Genomic DNA, 11,807 nt, shown 5'->3' with positions numbered 1-11,807 from the left:
AAAATAAATGAATATGTTCACTTTGCACAGGTAAATGTAGTTCAACTTCTTACATATTTTAAAACATTTTCTTTCTATTTCTTCAAAAAAAACTGTGAAATCCCCCTCAAAATAGACAATTCATTTTGCAGGTGCTGCATATCTTGTAATGTTTGGGAGACTTCATTAGATGATTGCACTAACAGCTAAATAAATTGATTGCACTCAGATCTTAACCTTCAAATTTAAAGGACAGAACCAACTACTTACAGTCTATTAATCATACACAGGTCATATTGCAACTTAAAACTTCCGTAAGCATGTGTATATATTTATATATATATATATTGACTGAAAAAACCATAGGTTTCAGGGGCGTTATCGTTAGCTGGACTTTTCACTCGCACAAAACCATTGAAATTCCCCCGTTATAGTTAGTTCAGCTAACTATAACTCGCGGGCCCACTCTGCACTGCTGATGACGTCACATATTACATCACTCATGACATGGTCAGTGACATCACTCATGACATCACCGATGACACCTCAAATGACATCACTGATGACATCACTGATGACATCATCCAGTTAATGTGTGTTTTTCTGAAAATTACATATGTTTTATATATGTATATCTCAAGGTCGATGGAAGAATAAATGGGTATATAAGTGTCTAAATGGATGATTTGTTTTTGAAAAATTGATTGTATAACTGACTGATTAAGTGTATATGTGGCTTAGTGAGTAATGTTTAAATATGTAAATATCTGTATCAGTCTCTCACTTTGTGTATAAGTGGCTGCATGGGTTGGTGAGTAGCTACATGAGTGTCTATATAGGTTATTAGTTGTTTTTTTGAGTATCAGTATGAGTGTCTGAGTGTCTGTATGGTTCGGTGGGGGGTATTACGTAGTGCATAGGTGCATGAATGAGTGACTCACTGTTTGTATGTGTTGAAGACAGCATGTGTGCAGGACTGTATGGGTGGATGAGTGTGTGCATGGGTGTGTTAGTGAGTGAATGACTGTCTCAATAGTGTCTTTATGAGTAACTACATATGTTTTAAACTAGTATATGTGACTATTGGTGTATAGAAGTGAGTATATGTGAGAGTGAGAGGTTGAAATAGTTCCTGTATGAATAAGTATGTGTTTCTATAAGTGATTGTTTAAAAGACTAAGTATGTGTAAGTTTCTGTAGAAGTAAGTGTGGTGGTGTGTGTATAACTGTATATGCAAGTAAATGGATGTTTGATTCTTTATTAGCATGAGTGACTTTGTGTGTGAGTAACTCTATGGATGAGTGGCGTTGTGTAACAGGATGTATAGGTGTATGAGTACATATGATGAGTGAGTACATGTATGAGTGACTGTATAGGATTGTTGGTGAATGAGTGGATGTGTATGTGGATCTTAGAATTACTGAATAGGTTGTTGTAACTGATATTGGTATGTCCATTGTTTTGAAAATTTTAGTTTCTATTTTTGAATGTGTGTATCAAAGGTTATATTAGGGGGAGAGGAGGTCTGCTACTCTATCACAAGGATGATGTCATCATGGTTTTTTCAGTGAATTTCTAAGGTTTTTTAAATGCTAATTCCTAACTATAACATGCCTGAAACCTATGGTTTTTTCAGTGAATTTCAAAGGTTTTTTAAATGCTAATTTCTAACTATGCCTACAGAGATAGGACATGTCAAGAAAGAAGAAAAAACGCACAGAAAGAAAAAAAAGAAATGCAGAAAGAAGCAACAGAAGTCCTCAAAGACGAAGACAAGTGCAGGAAGAAGGATAACGTGCAGAAAGAACAAACAGAAGAGCAGAAAGAAGCCTTGTTGCAAAATCATCCTGTACCCTCAACTTTTTCAGACGGATACTGGTGGTAACTGAGTCTGACTAACCAGTCCTAGAGCCAGTGCTATGTTAAAAGACACTCAGAATACAGTGAAAACACCTACATACACTAGGGAACACTATGCGTTGGGGTCCCCCTGTGATCAGCATGACCTCCTCTGTAAGCCCCTAGTATATAATAGGGCAGGGGATTAAAACTACCTCTTAAAACGCGCCACAGGGCGTGTTTGCACACGTCACCTCAGGCCCCGTCCCCTCACTTCCCCACTGTGTAAACAAGCCCTGTGGCCGTTTTAAGTTGGGAGATTAAGTCCCCTTGAATCCTGAGGGTCCCTAGGGTCCAACTAGACCACTAGGTACCTCCAGTAAGCGCCACAGAGCTGCGTTGCAGAGAGATGTAAAAAGGGGCACGGCCTAGACCACCTCTCTGCTACGCAGCGCAGTGGCGCTTATTGGAAGCACCTGGTGGGCTAGTTGGCCCCCAGGGTCCCTCCGGATTGAAGGGGAATTATTTCCCCAACTTAAAACGCGCCACAGGGCTTGTTTGCACACGTTAACTCAGGCCCCGTCCCCTCCCTTCACCACTGTGTAAACACGCCCTGTGGCCGTTTTTAGTTGGGAGATTAAGTTAATTTGAATCCTGAGGGTCCCTAGGGTCCAACTAGCCCACTAGGTACCTCCAGTAAGTGCCACAGAGCTGCGTTGCAGAGAGGTGTAAAAAGTGGCATGGCCTGGACCACCTCTCTGCAACGCAGCTCAGTGGCGCTTACTGGAAGCACCTGGTGGGCTAGTTAGCCCCCAGGGGCCCTCAGGATTGAAGGGGAATTATTTCCCCAACTTAAAACGCGCCATAGGGCGTGTTTGCACACGTCACCTCAGGCCCCGTCCCCTCCCTTCCCCACTGTGTAAACACGCCCTGTGGCCGTTTTTTAACTTGGGAGATTAGGTCCCCTTGAATCCTGAGGATCCCTAGGGGCAAAATAGCCCACTAGGTACGTCCAGTAAGCGCCATTGTAGAGAGGTGTAAAAAGGGGCACGGCCTGCACCACCTCTCTGCAACGCAGAGCAGTGGCGCTTACTGGAAGCAGCTGGTGGGCTAGTTGGCCCCCAGGGTCCCTCAGGATTGAAAGGGAATTATTTCCCCAACTTAAAACGCGCCACAGGGCGTGTTTGCACACGTCACCTCAGGCCCCGTCCCCTTCCTTCACCACTGTTTAAACGCGCCCTGTGGCCGTTCTAAGTTGAGAGATTAAGTCCCCATGAATCCTAAGGGTCCCTAGGGTCAAACTAGCCCACTAGGTACCTCCAGTAAGCGCCACAGAGCTGCGTTGCATAGAGGTGTAAAAAGGGGCGTGGCCTCAGAACACTTGTCTGCAATGCAGCTCCCTGGCGCATACTGGAGATACCTGTTGGGCTAGTTGGCCCTCAGGGACCCTCAGTATTGAAGGGGAATTAATTCCCCAACTTACAACTGGCCAGGGGGCGTGTTTGCAGAGTGCTGCAAGGAGGGGGCGTGGCCTCCGGCGCGATGCTGGTCTTTTATTTATTTTATTTTTTTAAGAAGGAGGGCTGTGTGGCCCCCCTTCTTTTTCTAATTTACTGGCCCTGGGGACCCCATCCCCCAGGGCCTGCACCCTAATTTTTTTTGTTAAAAAAAATACATTTGGCCCTCCCAAGGCCTTAATCGGCCCCGGGGACCCCAACCCCCGGGTCATGGCCTTTTCTTTTTTTTTAATTCTTTAGGAGGGGGCTGCGTTGCCCCCCTCCTCAGGCCACTTATGGCCCCGGGGACCCCATCCCCCGGGGCCGGCCTTTGGTTTTTATTATTTAAAAAAAATATATATATTTATAGAAACACCTAGGACATGCTGGACAAACCGTATGTACCTATCACCATGATGATTTGCGTGATATTCATTAAAAGGCGACTATGCATAGAATGAATCCACATGGAATGTATTTACACCGCTAGTGAAGCTCTGACGTGTCTTGCGCCCTACCGTGCCTAATCCCGGCGCCCCCGCTGGTGGGTACTCTCCAAGTAGACACCTTTGTCGTTTATTTATACAAACATGGGTAGCTATTGATGGGCACATTTAATATACACGCACACCAAGCCATTCAAAAGGGATTCGACCAAACTATGCAAGAAACCCCCCTCATGGTTAATAAAATACACATCCACCGCCGGATGTGTAATACTTTTTATTTTACTCTCTGGAAAGGAGACAAACCTCACTTGAGAGTCACAGCGTGCTCTGGGCTGAGCCCAATGCTGTGTTACACCCACCAGTGCCCGCCGAGTGCCTCACACCTCTATGTTGTATTCCACCAGCTAGTGCGTATGCTATGACACTCTCTAGCCCATGTGCACTGTAACACTACCCCGTGAATATGTCATGCCACACTTGCCTTTGCACGGGTTATATTGCCCCATCTAACGTGTCTTCCTTGATACCTATGTTATAACGCACAGCGCTATGCCATACATATTACAATCTGGGATCCATATCTTTGTCACAGTGCATATGCAACGTTACACTCCCCAGCACATATTTTATATTACAACTTTAGAGACTAGTTAGGTTACACAACACTGCCCTGTGCATATTACACTCCAAGGCGCATATCGCATAGCACGCGCTAGTGCCTGTGCTATCTCACGCTCTCCAATGAATCTGTCGCGCACAATGTATTGCATATTATATTTCACGCCCCGGTTCATCTTATATCACACTTTTTGGTGCATAGTTTATACCATATACTAGGCCACATGTAGGTAGCCAAATACCGGTCGGTAACGGCCGAAATTCGGTAAAAAACCCGTTACCGACCGGTATTTAGATAGTTGAGATGTAGGAGGCCAAAAACCCATATTCGGTAAATATGAATCGGTAAATACCGATTCAAATTTACCGACTTCGAAAATACCGCTTCAAATTTACCGAATACATATTTTCCGAATCGGTAAATATGAAGTGGTAAATATGAAGTGGTAATACGGAAAAATGATATGTATGTAAATTCGGTAATTAAGAAATCCTTCAAAATCGGTAAATAAGAGTCGGTAATTAACACTGATAGAAAGCAGGTGGTAATTTTCAACAGTGCATTTAAGCAATCCCAAAATGCAACAGCATGGACAACATGGCCGCTCTGTAATTCATTGCAAGGCGGCTACGTCTACAGGCTGCAGGACTGAGGATATGGAGACGGGAGGAACGCATCTACAGACAGCGCATCACACTCTTCCAACTGACTGACGCAGAGATACATGAAAGGTACAGGCTACACCCCCAAACCATCATGGACCTGATAAGGGACCTGCACCCACTCCTGGACCAGCCAACAAGAAGGGCGCATGCCATACCACCACATGTGCAGGTGCTCTGCAGCCTACACCTACTTGCATCTGGCAGTTACCAGGGGGTGATAGCTGCGGTGGGCGGTGTATCCCAGAGTTGCCTGTCCCGTTTCTTCAGGAAGTTCCTGGATGCCATGATGCAGAGAATGCACCACTACATCAGCTTTCCAAACACACAGGCTGAACTGCAGAAAACTAAAACTGACTTTTATCACATGGCACAGTTCCCCCATGTCATTGGCTGTATAGATGGCACACACATCCCAATCTGCCCACCAGCTGCCACTGAGCACATCTACAGAAACAGAAAGTCCACCCACTCCATCAATGTGCAGGTAATCTGCGATGCAGGGAACATCATCACTGATATCGTTGCCAAATTCCCTGGGAGCACCCATGACTCCTACATCTTCCAGAACAGTGGGATCTACACACGACTGCTTGCGGGAGAATTTGGAGAAGGATATCTGTTAGGTAAGTAACAGTGACGCTACATAGTACTCAGTGCAAATCATAGTGTATTGAGGCATGTGACTGATGTCTCCCTTTTACTCACCTAGGGGACAGTGCATATGCCGTGCGGTCATTCATCCTCACTCCCTACCTACACCCATCAACCCAGAGTGAGAGACGATATAATGTGGCACACAAATCTACTCGCAATGTGGTGGAGCGCACGTTTGGACTACTGAAGAGCAGGTTTCGCTGCCTCCATAAGAGTGGAGGTGCACGCCAGTACACACCCATCCTCTGCTGCAAGATCATTGCCACTTGTGCAATGCTGCACAACCTTGCCACAAGGAGAGGCACAGAGGTCGAAATTACATATACTGAGGACACTGATGATGAGTCTGCACATGCAGAGGCCAACGCAGCAGGAGTACAAACAGCAACAGATGGAAGAGTGAGACGGGCAGAGATCACATGCAACTATTTCTGAATGAGTAAGGGGACACAGCCTGTAGTTGGATGCCATAACGTAGTTTAATCAGGCAGCACTACGCCACAACACAAAGGAAATTGTATTCCAACAACAATGAAAAATACATTTTTTTGAGTTAAGGGTTACTTCACCCAAATGTGTCATTGTTTCTCATGACGCATTAATGTTTGCGCCCACGCGCAGCAGTGCGGGATGGAATTGAGGGGACGTCCTCACTGGCTGGGGTACCAGTGGCACCACGTTGACGCCTGTTGCTCCGACGAGTGTCTGGGACAGGGGGGGTTATGCTGCTCCTGCTGGTCGTGTCTTCTGTGTCGCCAGCATCCAAAGCGCCAGCTGCTGCAGACTGGCTGGTGAGCAGCACTTCTAGTGCACTTGTGACCCTAACCATACCCCTGGACACATCTGTGCTGCACTGTGCAAGGCCCTCCTGCATCGCCACAGAGCGCCTGCAGATCAGCGATGTGGCAGTCGCCAGCCGGTTCACTGCCCTCGAGGTCTGATCCTTCCTCTGATGTCCCCTGCGCCGTGTGGCCCTGTCCTCATCGAACTTCGAGCACAGCAGCATGATGGATTGGGACATGTCCCGCATGCCCGCTGCCATATCAGCAATGCCCCCTGCCATGGTGGTGATGCCCTTTTCAATGTTACCAAAGGTGTTGTTGAGGCCACGCATCTGTCGCTGTACGGACACCATTGCCCTTGCCTGGACGCGTTGTATCTTCACCATGGTGCCCTCAAGACCTGAGAACACTCCATGGCCCTGCGCAAGGGGAGGTGGACTCTGCGGCCGAGCCCTGCGGCGCCGTCTGCCAACTGTGTGTTCTCCCTCAGACTCGGAAGGCACACTGGCATGGGTTACATTCTGGGGTACAGTGGACGTTTCCGGGCCCCTCGACTCCTCGGATGATGAGTCGGTCACATCCAACCTGGCTGCAGGACGCCTCCTCAACCTGTGTAATGCAGGAGGTGAAGATGGTGGTGAAACCTGCAGGACTGGGGATGCTGGCAGGAGCGGCGATGCTGGCTGGGGTGGTGTAACTGCCTGTGGTGCCGTTCCCTGGGCGGAGCTGGTGGTGGCCTTCTCTGTGCTGGGTGTGTGGTGTGCCCTCTCTCCCTTCTCATGGCCAGTTCTGTGCGCAGTAGTGCCTGTGGACAGAAAAGCGACAGCAGCTAAGTGTACCTGAAGCTTTTTCTAGAATGACATGACAATACAATTTCTAGACAGTATCTCAATGTCCTCGTCTCATGTTTGGCCTTTCAGGGACTACATCTCCCATGATGCATTGCAGGCATGCACTAATACCTGTACTGGAGTGGGATTCTCATGGCACATTTTGGGAGTTGGGATAGGGGTAGGGGGGGCACATTGCTGTGCAAGCGTCTTACCTTGTTTGGAGGTGCCTCTGGCGGAGCTGTCAGTGTCCCCAATCCCCACGATGCTTTCTGGCTCAATCGTTGTCTCCACTAGCTCCTCCAGTTCTGTCAGGGCTGGTGCTCTGTTGCGTCCACCTCCTGTCTGGCTGACCTCTTTTTTTAAATCTGCCCCCTTCCTCTTTGTGATGATGCGGATGTCATACCACCGCTTCTTCAGGACATCGATGTCCTGGGGGGTCACTCCCACGGCATTCACCTGTGCCTGGATTCCAAGCCAGATCTTTCTTTTTTCTGACTCAGGCACTTGCTGTGACAGTTTTCCAAATAGTTTCTGGTGCTGCTTCACGACCTCCTCCACCAGAACTTGCAGCTCCTTTGGGCTGAATTTGAGCTTTCGCTTCCTCTCCCCTCCTTCCCTCTCTGTGTCCTGGCTGGCCATTCTTGCAGTCTCCAGGTCTGAATCTGGCAGTTGCTCTCTTCCTCTCCTCAGCACTCCCAGCCTCTCCAGAGTCTGCTAATTGTGTGCACCTGCCTGGGTGTGGCCACTCCCTGGTTGGGTGGGGTTGAGGTTGCACAGGATTGGCTGCTTGAAGTCATGTGTTTTTGAACTGCCGATTCGGTATTTACCGAATCGGTATTTACCGAATCGGAATATACCACGTCGGTATTTACCGAATCGGAAAATACCGCTTCGGTATTTACCGATTCGGAAAATACCGCTTCGGCATTTACCGAATCGGTAAATTCCGATTCATGTTTACCGAATTTTACCGATTCGGTAATGTTTACCGATTGTTGACCTACATATAACTTACCGATTCTTAAATACCGATTCGGTAAAATTCAGTATTTAAGAATCGGTAAAAATAATTTACCTACATATGGCCCACTATATCTAGTTTTCATTTTCAATCGTGCTCTCAGGACTATGTTCTATATAACACTGCGTCCACCTACCCTTTTCACGGGCATTACATTTTGCGATGGGGGTGGAGGGTCAGGGGGTGTTTCTGCCAAGTGAGCCCGGAGTCACAGTCACAAACGTCCTCTTCTTCCTGAATAAAAGTGAGATTATGCTGCATACTTGTTCATATTTTAAGTAGTTCGCATAGACACACTTTTTAAAAACAATAAAGTTCCTAATAACCACCTTCTCTGAACAGTTAGCTTGCTGCCCCATCCACCTCCTCCCTATCCTCTGTTGTCTGAATCCATGGACTAGCCTCCTCCCTCCTGCCATGCATGGTTTGATGTGCTGCCACTGCCCTCCATTTAGCATGATGTACCAGTCCACTCGTCCTGCCCTCCATTGCCCAATTCTATGGCCCATCATTGACCTCCTGCTTAGCCTCTGTGCTTAGCTTGCTGCCCCTATTCTCCTTCCCCCTGCCCTCCGATGTCTTTGTGCATGCCCCTGCTCCATCCTTTTTGCCCACCATGTTCCATGGACCTGCCACTCCTATCTACTCTGAGTGTTCTGTTGAGCTGCCACTCCCCTCCCACCTGCCTAGCATTGTCAGATGACTGTAACCTGTCCCTGCCACCTCCACCCTGCCTGTCCACATGCCATGCCCCTATCCCCTTCTTCCTGTCTTCCATAGTCCATTTTACTGCCATACCCTTCTGCCCTCCCTGGTCTGTTGTGCTGCAACTGCTCCTCCTGCCTGCCCCGCGCGGTCTGTTGTGAGGCCCCTTCCCCTGAACTCTCTTGTCTGTGCCCTTTCCTGACCCTCCCTTCTATCCTCCATGGTCCTTTGTGCATGCCCCTGCACCCTCCTTCTTGCCCATCATAGCCATTGTGCTGCCACTAACCCTCCCACTTGCCATGCATGGTCTTCTGTGCTGCCATGGCCCCTCCCACCTTCCCTGTGTGGTCAGCTAGCTGCCCCTGACCCCCTACCACCTTCCCTCCATGGTCTGTGTGTATGCCATCATAGTCTCATTGTTGCTCTCCATGGTGTGTCTTGTTTCTAGTGCCCATCCTGCCTAACCTCCATGGCCATCTTGCTGCTCCTGCCCTGCCTTCTTGCCCCCAGACCTCTGTTTCCATGTGCAGACCCCTATTCCCTCCCTCCTGGCTTGTCTGTTCCATTGTAATGCCCCTGATCCGTCCCTCCTGCCCTTTATGGTCTGTTATGCTGCAGCTTTCTCTCCTGTCTGTCCATTATGGTCAGCTAGCTACCATTGCCTCTTTCCCCTCTGTTCTCTGTTGTCCATGTGCATGGTCCTGTCCCCTCCCTATTGCTTTCTATGGATTGTTGTGCTGCACTCCCGTCCCGCATGCGCTGTGTGGTGTATTGTGCTGCTGCAAACCCTGATGCCTGCCCTGTAGGGTCAGTTTGATGCACCTCTCCATGTCCCTCCTGTCCTCTGTTATCCGAGTCCATGTCCCTACCCCAATTCCTCCTGCCTACCATGATCCAATGTACCATACTTGCGAACATTTTGAACTTGGTAAGAGGGAGATTTTGAAAAAAAACTGGGGTATTGATTTTCCCCTTTGAGTTACATTGAAAAAGAGGAGATTGTAGACTGGAGACAGATCAGATAAAGCCCATTTGAGCTTAAAAACATTGGACGTTTCCTGGCTGAAACGGGTCTGTTGGCATGTATGGTTGTACTACCACTGCCTCTTCCTTCTACCCACAATGGTCTATTATATTGCCACAGCCTCTCTTGCCAGTCCTGTATTGTTGGTTTGTTGCCCCTGCCCCCCTTTCCACTGCCCTCCATAGTCTATTGTGCTGCCACTGCCCTTCCTGCCTGCCCAGTGTGGTAAAATTGTTGCCTCTGCACTCTCCTACCTGCCTTCAATTTTCAGAGTCCGTGCCCCTGCCCTCTGCCTCTCAACAGTATCCCAATGAACAACTAGATTGCTAACATTCTATATTTATTACAAAAGTGTGGAACGCCTGACATCATCTTGATGTAATCAAAACTGTAATACCTAGAGTATTTTCTTTAGAAATTACATACATCGAGAGTCTTATTTGCAAAATGAACCCTCTCATTTTGTTCCTTTGTAAATTAAATGTTTTAAGTGTTACCACTTTATTCCAATCAAGATGGCTTCAGGTGTGCCATACTTTTGTCATAAGTAAGACTGTTAGCGCTCTAGTTGTTCGTTAGAACACTCTGGGCCATTCTGTCATTGGGCTATACTTGGGCTACATCTGGGTGATATTTGGGCTACATTTGGGCTCTTTTGTCTCTGGTGGCCATTTTGGGAGACTTATTTGTTATGATGTTTCCTAATTTCCTCATTTACTACAGTCTCCTCAGTAGGAAATACTTTCAGTTTTTTTACTTTGATTCCATCAAGAAGGCATTCAGATGTGTCACACAGTTGCCATAAATTCAGAATGTTAGCACTCTAGTTGCTTATTAGATCACTGTAGTAAAGCTACTGCTCACCAGGGAAGTCTGCTGCTGGTATTGAAAGTGCATGTTTCAGTCTGCATGTCAGAATTTTTTAATGAAATAGAAGAGGATTTGAGGAGTCACTCAAAATGTGCCCTAATTTTTCTTTCTGCAGCACTAATCATACTTTCTATGGCAAAATGAACCCCCTCATTTTGTTCCTTTTTAAATTAAATGTTTTAAGAGTTACCACTTTATTTCAACCAAGATGGCTTCTAGTGTGCCACACGTTTGTCATAAGTAGGACTGTTAGCGCTCTAGTTGTTCTTTACAACACTCTGGGAAGCTGCAGTAGAACACAAATGAATCAACTGACAGCCTCTGCCCTTGTTGGATGTACATGTTTTACTGAGAATGTCAGACTTCATTCTCACATGACTGAGAAAGATAATGTGAATTTACAGAAAATATGCTCTCAGTTTAGCTTATAGATCACCTTCCAAACCTCTGTGGGAAAAGCATGAGAAAATAGTTTTCTCTCAAACATGATTCATGATATCACAGCAGAAGGCTTTTTCACATGGTAAAATCACCTTAGAACACACCACAATTCCTAAAATGAGTATGGTACCATCAACAAATGATTTATAATGTAACTAAAGTCTTAAAACCTTCTATTAACTGCAATGCTTTTTAATGAGGTGCTATCATGTATATTGGTCCCAAGATGGCTGCCAACACTTCTTGGATGAAGTGCTGACATCCAATCAGATATCACGATGAGATGTGTGGTTAGGCTCCACCCAGATATATATATGTGATTTTACTTTTGATTTTCTCAGGAACTACTGAACGGATTTACACCATTTAAGCAAAAGGCACAAGTCTGAACTGAGGACTACCTCTTTGCCAAATTTGGTGTAATTCCGT

Source organism: Triturus cristatus, chromosome 6 (genome assembly GCF_964204655.1).
Source record: "Triturus cristatus chromosome 6, aTriCri1.1, whole genome shotgun sequence".
NCBI classification, from domain to species: domain Eukaryota; kingdom Metazoa; phylum Chordata; class Amphibia; order Caudata; family Salamandridae; genus Triturus; species Triturus cristatus.
Note: the sequence above shows the minus strand (reverse complement) of the source record.